Raw genomic sequence first — 8,821 nt, 5'->3', positions numbered from 1 at the left:
TGGGTAACTCTCATCAGCACAGAGATGGTACAGGGCTGGGGTGAAAGACAGCATCACACAGAGAGTTCGGATATCCTTATGCAAGCAAGAGCTTCCTAGTGGAAACCCTCCAAGGGAAACAGCTTTCAAACATTTCCCTTTCCCCCTTCTCTCTTTCACTCTCACCCCCACTTTCTTTCATTTTACTTATTTATTTTAAAGTAATGATAAGTCATCGCTAAGCTTCACACATTTAGAAGCATTCTGTACATCCCATTCAGGGGTGAGCTGTAGGGTATATGCAAAACCCATTTTCTTCTATTCCATTTCACGTCTGCAGGAATTAGGAATTGTACTAGTTCCTCATTCATTTTTTAACACGCATCCTACCAATTTACCATCCTACTAATTTACCTCCAGACTGCCTGAAGTGCAGAATCTTCTCTGAGCTTTTGAACCAATGAAGCAGGCTCTGTGTTGGAGGTGTCCTTGAAGAAATTTCCATAATTTCTGGTGTCTACTCTGCCCTAGATACCTTCTAGATCTGCTGCAGAGAGCTTGTCACCGGAAGGTCCTTTTCACCTCGCCTAAGTTGATTTTTTTTTCTTTATTTGCTGTTATAATTCTTCGCGTCTTATGCACAAACCCCTCTTAAGAGTAAGTACAAAGAAGCTATCCTTTAGCCTTCTCTCTCATGACAATAAAGGTTGTTTCCTGAGGACTCCCGCCTGCCACTGTCACAAGCTGCTCATATCTGTGCTCAGTGACATCATCCTAGTTGTCTCTCTAAAACACTCGGATTCTCTGGGATGTTCAGATGTTCCCTTTGAGTGTGCTCGTTAATTTGGATGGAGATTTCCAGAAACTCTGTCTGGAGACTCACATCTTTCTGTTCAGGAATTTTCTTGGACTCTTTTTTTTTCCTCACTTCAGTCTTTGGCATTCTCTCTTTTCATCTGCTGGAATTTGTAATTGTTAGTACACTTTGACAATAGTATCCTAACTCAGCTTCCATTATCACCCCAGCTTCTGAATATTTGAGGCATTTGTCTTCCCTATTTCTCTTTTAGTTGTTTGTTGGGTTTTCTGTAATTTTGGGTTTTGTCTCTTGTGCAGCTCAGGCTACGTAGCCAACGATGATCTTGAACTTCTGGTCCTCCTGTGTCTACTTCTCAAGTGCTGGGATTAGAGGCATGTGTGACCACACCCAATTCCTTCAATACTGAGGACTGAACCTAGAGCTTCATGCACGCTAGGTATGCACTCTACCGATGAAGCTGTAGCTCCAGCCGCATATGTTGAAAATTTGTGTACTTCCTCTTTTTACCACTCTCTTGGTAAAAATGCAAGAGATTTTAATCCATTATATTGAACAAGAACTTTGTAGTTTTATAAACAAAAGATGCCCATGTGAAAAGTAATAGTCCACATAATATAATACAGTACAATACAATACTTACCCTGTTTCAGCATCTTCTGATGCACTTCTTTTCGCCTGCAGTAAAGGGAGAGATCTCTGTGGGTATGTAGACTTGTGTTATAGTCAGGAACTTCACACAATCACACACTGGGGCACTGCCCTCTTTCTACTGTAAGCAATTAAGGACTAGCGAAGGTTTTGAAAAGGAGACATGGGAAAAGGAGGGGTTTCAGAAAATGGATCTTTAGAAAATGGTGTAAGTGATAAATTGGACATAGGATGGGCTGCAGGAGAATGAGACAGGAATAGAAGCTGCTTCTCTGGCTGGGCCTAAGATAATACCGTCTATAGAGGGAGCTGAGGGTCATTCGTTCATTCAACCATTTTTATTTATAGAGAGACCATTAAGCGCCAGGCACTTTGCCAGACGCTGGATTTGTAACTGTGGCAGGTTGTATTTTCTAAGCACGACCTCATGAATACACTTCATTCCCACAATGCTCTACTTGCACTGGGGTGCTAAGCCTCTCCTATGAAGTTGAGAGAGGGGTCATGTTCTCTCCCCATCAACTCTGGGGGCATCTATGGCAGATGACGCATGGTGTGCCTGGGCTTAGGAGTAAAAGACAATACAGTACTTACCCTGTTTTGGCATCTCCTGCAATAATTGCATTTGGAACCTAGAGTGGCTGTGTTAAGACAGACACGATCTATACAGAAACTACAAAGAGGGAGTAACTGTGAGGAGAGGCGCCCTAAAGGAGAGATGCCCAAAGGGTCTCAGCTGTCTGAGTTACCTCAGCTTGGCAATACACACATGAGTGATGATCAGCTCTTGGATGCTAGTCCCAGGCTCCTGGCTGTGGTCTCAAAGTAGTAGTTGAAAAGATTTTTTGCGCACAGCTTGGACAGATCACAGCAGACCAGACAGTTCCATGAGGGGGAGTTTATTCCGGGCGGAGGGAGAGCGGAGAGGTAGAGGAGTAGAGGCCGGCCATGACCACGTGGAGAGAGGGGAAAGGGAAGCGGGAGGGGAGAGGGGACAGAGAGCCTGCAGGCAGGGATCAACAGAGCAAGAGAGAGAGGAGGGGGCAAGCAACCCCCTTTTATAGTGGGCAGGCCTACCTGGCTGTTGCCAGGTAACTGTGGGGAGGAGCATACCTGGCTATCACCAGGTAACTGTGGAGGTGGTGTTTAGACAGAATACTAACAGCAGTAGGTGAGACGTAATCAGGCTCAGGTAAGCTCTACAATCTATCAAGAAATATAACAGTAATAAGAAAGACTGTTTCAAGACACTGAGATTTTGCCTAGCTTCTTATGGAGCCACGAGGAAGGCTAAACAAGTGAACGAGGCTTGGAATGGTGGTTCTCACGTTATCCGTGCTGAGACTGCAATTGAAATTCTCACGGCCCAGTGGGGAAGGAGAGGCAGAAAGATCAGTTTGGAGAGGGTTGAAGCAGTGACTGTCTGAAGCATGGGTGTGAATGAGTCCATGTCAACTGTGTCCTGGGGAATGGAGAAAAAAGGAAAATGCAGACAAAGGCATCAGCAAACAAGAAAGACTCGACAGCATTCGGAGACCATGTCACTAGGAGGGCACAGAAGAAAGGAATAACAGATATTCATGACACTGCTCTCTTGCTCACGGAAAGGTACTCTAGTGGCAATGGCTACTGCCTGTATAGCCTCTTTTGCATCATGTAAATGACTACCTGAATTGGATCAAGTTGTAAAGTGGTCAGTAAGAGTCTTCGCTGGTCGAATTAAGGCAGAGCCTGGAATCTAGAGCTATGCTAGTGATGCCCTCTAGTAACTAGCTCATGACCTGTCCCCATCAGAGGATGAGCCACTAGAATCACATAGTGTGGCATGACTTTATCTGTATGTGTTGGGATGATGGAACACTCCCTCAATACCACCCATGAACTCAGGCTCTGGTGCCTTCCCTGTTATGTTTTTCCCACGTTAAGATCAAAGAAACTAACACTATATCTTCTCAACATTTACCCCTAAGCATTAGCCTACTAATAACTGGAGGATTTTAAGGGTGGGGTTGGATATAGTTACTAAGAGGAGAAATAAGGTTTTTCCTAGAAAGGAACTTCTGGGTATGCTCTTCTGGTTAAGAGTAAGTGGATGACTTAATTAAGAGAAAGCACTTAATGACAAGCAAGGAAAATCTTCCTGAGTGTGTGTGTGTGTCTTTGTGAATGGAATCTTCTGGGCTGACTCTGCCTGAGAGGTTTGACTATAGCACAAAATCTCCCACAGTGAATGGCAGGGCAGGAGCTTCTGTAATGACAGCATTACAGCCTGCCGTTTGCAATGGTCCTCTGCTGCAGAAGAGCACCTGTGGACATGCATCCAGACATTCCTGGGAAGTAGAGGTGTTTGCAGAATGCCATGTCCTTATTGTGGTTCCCCTCCCCCACCTTGTGGACAAGCAATGCTTTCTCCCAACCCCCACCCCCTGAAGCATAACATACACCTTGTCTTCCTCAATTGCCCTCTTCTTTCTGCCTGGCTTTGCCCTCCCCCTTCATCGTCTATCTAGACTGTGACCCTCCTCCTATGCAATAGACTTCCTTCAGTGCCACCTCTCCTGCAGTATTTTCTAAAGCGGCGTTGAGAACAGTAGGTAGAAACTGGTGAGGTACTTTTAGGTCAGAGGCCCTAAAAACAGCTATAATTTGCATCCTTGGCCAGAAGCAGCGAATGTCCTTGGTTCTGTCTTACACACAGTCCAAGAATGCTCAGAGGAGGCTCTAGCTTCTGACCTGGTTTCTTGTTACTTTTCATCCCTCTTATTATTTTTAAAAAGCTTTGGAGATTTAATATTGTCTGGGGAGGTCGAGGGACAACTTTTTAGAGTTGGCTCTCTCCTGCCTCTACCAGGGTACTTGGGATTGAACTCAGGTCCTCAGGCTTGTATAACAAATGTCTTTACCATCTTGCCTTATTCTTTCCACCTTATAAACAACATAGTGACTATCCCTGCCTGCACACTATAATTGAAGGCACAAGAGGCACTCAAACTCCCTGTGGATAGGCCGACTGGATTGGCCAGCTCATCTCCCACCTTTATACTTCAGTAACCATAGGTAGGGGCCCACAGTGATATCTAGTTTCCTGGGACCCACTTCCTCTGGACAGGGACTGATTGCGCTTACTCTTTCTTAAGCTCTCACCTATAATTCTATAACAAAAACCTTTCTGAGAACACATCCTTCAGAGAACGTATTTCATTCTTTGAATCCACCAAATGAGAACCCAGAATCATAGACTCAAGGAGACCTTTGTGTGCCTGTGAGCCTTCAGGTTCCCAGATGCTGAGATCCGCTTGAGGCTAGGAAGCCTCTCTTGATCTCAAGAAGCTCAATCTTTTCACCATTTCAGAATGAGTTGCTTTTACTAGACCATGGGCAGTGAGATCTATGAGAAATGAGTATGTATTTTACAAATTCAGTTTGGCAGGGGTTCACAGCCTAGTATATAAGTCGGTTGATTGTGACCTGGGACAAGAGAACTGGATTGTTTTCCCAGGGGTGATGTGTTAAAACACTTTACATAGGGCTGATTTTTAAAAATAGGAACTTATGATCTCACAGGTCTTCAGGCTAGAATTGTGAAATCAATGTGTCAGGATGTCCCATCTTTCATAGAGGACCTGGATATTGTGTCTGCCTAGAGTTCTTAGCCTCTCTTGCCTTGTGGATGTATCATTCTGACGTCCATGTTCTTCGCAACACAGCTGTCTTTTTATTTACCCTTATTATCTGTCCTCTGTGTGCTCAAATTTCTTTTTCTTTTGAAGACAGGAGTCATGTCAGCTGATAAGACACCCCCAGTCACCTCACCTGAACTGACTATACCGCAAAGACCTCATTGCTAAAGAAGGTCACATCCAAATATGCACCAAAGGCTAAGTAAGGCCTCAACATGTCTCAGGGATGGGTTGGGGCAGACTTAAATTAAACCCATAGGCCAAGTAATTCTTTTTATGTTTGGTTTCTCTATCAGAAAGGTTGATGATATTCGTAGTAACAAAGTTAAGAACATGTTGTAGGCCTTCAGTTAAACAACACATGAGAAATGTTAGACATGATGGTTGGCAAAGAAAAAGTGGCCATTAATGAGAAAAAAAATGTACATGTCAACTGTGTAATCAATTCTGCTTCAAAATGTAACTCTAGTCTCAGAAGAACCAATGTGTCCATCTGCATAGATGCTTGACTAAGGCCCAGTAGTAAAGACAACAATAATTCGTAAAGTGTCACCAGGGAAATGACTCTCAAAGGAAAGCTATGGCATATTCTGACCATTCTCCATCTCAAACTCTGTCTTGAGTAGTTTTATGTCACTTCACACAGACTATAGTCATTTGGGAAGAGAGACCATCAACTGAGAAAAATTTCCCCCCACCAGATTGGCCAGAGGACAAGCCTGTGGGGCATTTTCATGATTAATGAATGGTATTTGTGGGCCCAGTCTTCTGTGGCAATCCATCCCTGGACTGATGATCCTGGATTGTAGAAGAACAAGAACTGATCAAGTCATGAAGAGCAAGCTAGCAAGCAGCACTCCTCTAGGACCTCTTATCAGTTTCTGCCTTGAGTCCCGGGAAGACGAACTTCAAGCTGTAAGGTGAAATAAGCTCTTTCTTCTCCAAGTTGCTTTTGGTCATGGTGTTTTATCACAGCAATAAAAATCCTACCTAAGTTGAACTATAGTAGCCTAATTTGGTTCTATGAATTAACCATGCAGGTCTCTTCCTACAGGAAACAGGTACCATTTGAAGAAGTTCCCAGATGATTTTATTTTTCTGCTTTAGTGACAAATGAAGTTTATGCCATTTGCCATTCCTGGAGAAGGAGTTATGAGGGCAGGACCAAACATGTGAAGAGACAGAGATATAGCTCAGTGGTAGAGTGCTTGCCTCACACTGTGGGTTCAATCCCTACCATCAAGAACAAAAACGACAGAATTTGGTAACTATCAAAAATAACCGTATGAACCATATACTTATGCTTAGCTTTCCCAGGCTAAGGAAACACCCCAGAGCCCTACAAGGCCTTTTATGTCCATGCTCAACAGAAAACCATCAGCAAAAATTTGTTTCATCTAAGAGCCATTCTAGCCTAGGCTTTCCTGCTTTTCTACATGATTGTCCGTTGACCTTTGAAATCGGCAATAGTCCAATAACAATTAATTTTATGCTCTAGAACGTGATGGAGAAAATAATGTCAGATGATGGCTTGTAATGATTTAGGAAAATGACAAAGCTGGATGTAATGGAGCAGTCAGTACAGAAGCAGTGGGCTGGTCGTGAGTGCCATACAGTGCAAGGCGAATCAAATGCAACTCAGCAGGTCGAACATAACTGTTCTTGGCTATTGCTTTCTTTCTTTTATAGACTTTAAACTATTCCCAGTACAGGCTTTCATAGAGGTCAAGTTTTAAAAATACTTCCACTAGTCAGGGTTCTCTTGAGAATAGGATGTAAATACCGAAAGAGATTTGCTATAAGGAATCAGCTTGGGAGATTAAACAAGTTGGCAAGTCCTAAGATCTGTCACCAGCAAGTTCTTTCAGATCTGACTCTGAGATCTGAACCCTCAAGAACTGACAGGGCAAACCTAATGATAGAGCCTGGTGGACTTGGTTTCCAAGAGACCCTGGATCTGCAGCTTGGATCTGAAGGCCTGAGAAAGTGATGTCCTACCTCAGAGCAGGGGGAAGGGAGAGTTCCACCTTACTCACCAGACAGTGTGTGGGCTAATTTGGATCGTCGGCTTTGTTGGATTCTGAAACACTCGGAGTATCTGTGAAGAACATCTTTGAGTGTCTACGTGAGACTAGCGTTTTTGGAAAGTGTAGCTGAGGGAGAAAGACCTGCCCCAAATAAGATGGTATAATCTCAGAAATTGGGGGTCCAGATTGAATAAGGAAAAAACGGAGAAAGACAGCTGAGAGCCAGCATCCCTGTCCCTGCATCCTGATCATTGGAGAGGTGAGCAAGCTACACATTCCTACTACCCGAAAGCAGGCTGTTGCTGTGCCTCCCTCACCACAAGAGACTGTGTTCTCTCAAACAGTGATAACTGACTAGGAGCCCCTTCCCCCTTACAATGAGAAAAGAGAAAGACAATGTGGATCAGACTGACGACCCTCAATGAGCAGTGGGAAAAATATCCTGTTCGGATAAAACCATGTTTTCATACCCAGTGTTAGAATGTATCCCTTGTCTTGCCCTGAGAAATTGAGAATGTCAGAACATACAACTGGTCCTTCTTGTTACATTGCAAAACCCCAAATACCTGAGAAATCGAAGCATAAAACATTCTGGAAGCTCTCAGTGAGGATAACCCTTCACCTGTATAAACACGGAACAGGAAGCAGCCTCGCCGCCATAGCTCTTTCAGAGGAAACAGAGGAGCAAGGTAGTTCTAAGGAAAAGCTGGAGGAAGAGAAAAAAAATCTCACTCAACCTTGCAGTTCCCTAGAGGTCCTCTTTCCAAACTTGTTCCCCTATCAGATTCTACCTCCCGGGACATACGTATTAGTTTGTAGCGAGCACTGAGAAGAGGTAAGACTCATTTTCAAATTTTGTTGTTACCTGACACTGGCAGCAACTCATGTGACAATGGAACCCAAGCAGAAATTAAAGCCCAGAAATAATAGAAAGGTAAAACGTGGGGCCGGCGGGAACGGCCGACACTAAAATTGCAAGCAGCCTGCCCCACCAGCAGATATGGGGACGGATAAGGAGAAATGAGGGCTCGGTGCTGCAGGCACCATCTCCCTAACTGATTGTTCATGCAGTTGGTCTGGCTGGGCAGGGAGGAGACTATCTTAGGTTGCTAAGGAGACTTGACAAATTAAGGGAGAACAGCATGCAAACCCATAGTCCAACATGGACGGCAGAATGTGTTCACTGCCTCATGTGAACCCTCCTCCCTACACCCCTCCCCGCTTACGTTCCCTAGAGCGGGTTCAGCTTCCTTTGACAAAGGAGACAGGGGGTGGGGATACTGTTGGCCTCGTGCCCGCCTGGGTATCTGCTAGAAGAGTTTTGCACATGCTGCTAAGTGCCCAGTGGCACCCAGGGTTTCCTTTTACATTCTTAATTACCCTGAAATTCAGCCACATGGTCCCTCTGCTTCCTGGACCAGGGCTCCATGGCAGCTGGTATTAGAAACCAATGGCGCTTCAAGAACCCTCAAGTTCCACCCTCACTCTCAGGAAGGGGGAGGACGAATTACGTGTGTGTTTGCACGTGTAGAGGTACATACGTGTACCAGCTTTTAGGGATGCATGCATCTCATGTCTCTGGATAGTGATTTGTGTGTATATGATGATATGACTATGTGGCTCTCTCTCTCTCTCTCTCTCTCTCTCTCTCTCTCTCTCTCTCTCTC

The sequence above is a fragment of the Grammomys surdaster genome, unplaced genomic scaffold (genome assembly GCF_004785775.1).
Source record: "Grammomys surdaster isolate TR1022 unplaced genomic scaffold, NIH_TR_1.0 126086, whole genome shotgun sequence".
Taxonomy (NCBI): domain Eukaryota; kingdom Metazoa; phylum Chordata; class Mammalia; order Rodentia; family Muridae; genus Grammomys; species Grammomys surdaster.
Note: the sequence above shows the minus strand (reverse complement) of the source record.